The sequence below is a fragment of the Schistocerca americana genome, unplaced genomic scaffold, assembly GCF_021461395.2.
Source record: "Schistocerca americana isolate TAMUIC-IGC-003095 unplaced genomic scaffold, iqSchAmer2.1 HiC_scaffold_484, whole genome shotgun sequence".
Classification (NCBI taxonomy): Eukaryota; Metazoa; Arthropoda; class Insecta; order Orthoptera; family Acrididae; genus Schistocerca; species Schistocerca americana.
Window position 1 is genome coordinate 30001 of NW_025726219.1, and position 2500 is coordinate 32500.

Here is a 2500-nt window from a genome sequence, read left to right on the forward strand (position 1 = left end):
TCATCTGCGAAGGCCGCAGCGTTAACTCTGCGACCAAGGATCCGAGCTCCGATGTGGGAGGGAAGTTGACTCAAAACATAGTCCACCGCAAAATTGAAAAGGAGGGGGGAGAGGGGGTCACCCTGACGCACACCCCTAGCCGGCTGCAGGGGCACGCCCACGTCGGCGCCGCCCGCTATCACTGTCGTGCTACCCTCGTAACACCTTTCGACGTACTCAATAAAGCAATCCGGCAGGCCATGAGCCCTCAGCACGGGGCGGAGGGCGGCATGGTCCACCGAATCGAACGCTTTAGAGACGTCGATCGATGCCACAAAAACAGAGCGACAGGAGCGGACTGCGTCGGTGAGAGCAGTGTCCAAGATGAAGGTGTTTTCCAACATCCCATCCCGGGGGATGAATGCCCGCTGACGTTCGTCCACAGCACATGCACGCATCAGGCGTGACGCGAGAACCTTGTGAAAGGTCCGCGCCAACACCGAGCAGACCGTAATGGGGCGAAAGTCAGCGGGGGATGTTGGTGCAGCCGTTTTGGGGAGAAGTGACGTCCGGGCGCGAAGCAGACGCTCGGGGAGGGCGCGGGCCAGGAGGAAGAGGTTCAAGAGTTTCACCAGGACTTCATGCGGCAGGCGCCGCAGCTCCGCTGGGGTCAGGCCGTCCGGCCCGGCTGCCGATCCCCTGGGCGGCAAGGCAGCAGCGACCTCCTCACGTGTGACCGGCCCCCATAGGCACTCAGGAGCGACAGGCTCCGAGTGCGGGAGAAGGCGGTCACGGATGAAGCCGGCGGTGGAGATCGGCTTCTTCGTGAAGAGGTCCGCCCAGAAGTCCAGCAGACCGGGGATGTCGGGTGGCGGCTGCAGCAGGGTGCCGTCCAGCAAGCCGCGCACGCAACGTGCACGCGACCTACGGAAGGCGTCCTGTGTCCGCGCGTATTCCCAGCGGCGCCGCTTGCGCTTCTGCAGCGGCGGGGCGGCAGGCGGCCGCTTGGATGGTTGGCGCGGCCGCTGTGTCCTGGTGATCGACCTCTCCCCCCTGGACCCGACCGACGCAAGGGCATCCGGGAGCATGCCCAGGATGACATCGGGCGGCGTGCCCCGCCCCAGACCAATGACTCGATCCAGGGCAGAGAAACGCTGGGCGGAAGCAGGTAGCCCCGCCAGATGCTCCCAGATGGCGGCGTCAGTCGGCCCCTCCGGCGGCGGCCCGGTGGTGTCGGCCGCGAAGTCCTCGGCTGCGTCGACGGGCGGCGCAGCGGCCTCGCCCGCGTCAGGCAGCGAGCTCGCTGCTCCACGGCGGGACGCCGGCTCTTCACCCCGACCGATCTCAAGTGCCTCCATGAATTGGCGGACAAGCTGCTTGTGGGCAGCTTGCCGCCGTCGGCACTTGATTGCCTCAAGCGTTCGGTCGGGGAACATCCTGGTAAGTTCTTGATTTACAAAGAAGAACCGGGCGTCCCTCTCAAGGAACAGTTCGGCCTCTGCCTTGGCGAGCGACAGGACTTCTTCCTCCGTCCACCTCGCGCGATGCCTCTCCGTCACGATCTCAGCGTTGGCGGCCGCAGGGTGTTGGCGGCGGCGATGGACCCCGAGACCGTTCTTCGTGGTAAAAGTGCGGTGGCACTCACTGCAAGCAAAGGGAGCTACACAAACTATCGCATTTTCGTTACGGCCGGTTGGCCGGATAGGTGCTGGGGTAGCTGGGGTGGCACCTTCAGCGGAAGGGCCACCATCTCTTGTTTCTTGTCGGCTGCCCCCAACTATAAAGGGATAATGCGAGGGGGGGCTGGTAACCCCCCCAAGCCCCTGGTGCGGTCTTCCACTCTGCGAAAATCAGCGGGCCCACGAGAAGGGGAGAAGACCGCAGGAGAGGAGAGGCTAAGAGGGCTAGGCCCATGTATTGCGCATCACTCTCCCTGTAACTATAACCCAAGGAAGGCACCTCGCAGCAGCAGCACGACTACATCAAGACCGCACTTCGAAAAGCCAAGTCCGGATGCAGCCACACCGCCGCCACTTGGCCACCTTAAGAGAGTCATAGTTACTCCCGCCGTTTACCCGCGCTTGCTTGAATTTCTTCACGTTGACATTCAGAGCACTGGGCAGAAATCACATTGCGTCAACACCCGCTAGGGCCATCGCAATGCTTTGTTTTAATTAGACAGTCGGATTCCCCCAGTCCGTGCCAGTTCTGAGTTGATCGTTGAATGGCGGCCGAAGAGAATCCGCGCACCCGCGCGCCCCCGGAGGAGCACGCTAAGGCGGACGCGGCCTCGCAGCAAGGAAGATCCGTGGGAGGCCAAGGCACGGGACCGAGCTCGGATCCTGCACGCAGGTTGAAGCACCGGGGCGCGAACGCCGCGCAGGCGCGCGCATCCTGCACCGCCGGCCAGCACGAGGCCAACCAACGGCGAGAGCAGACCACGCCCGCGCTAAACGCCCGCACTTACCGGCACCCCTACGGCACTCACCTCGCCCAGGCCCGGCACGTTAGCGCTGACCCA

General features: G+C 63.8%; 1 pseudogene; it reads right to left on the bottom strand.

Annotated features, from left to right (window-relative positions):
- The window catches only part of LOC124585194, a 7963-nt pseudogene that overhangs the window by 3058 nt on the left and 2405 nt on the right, over positions 1-2500 (bottom strand).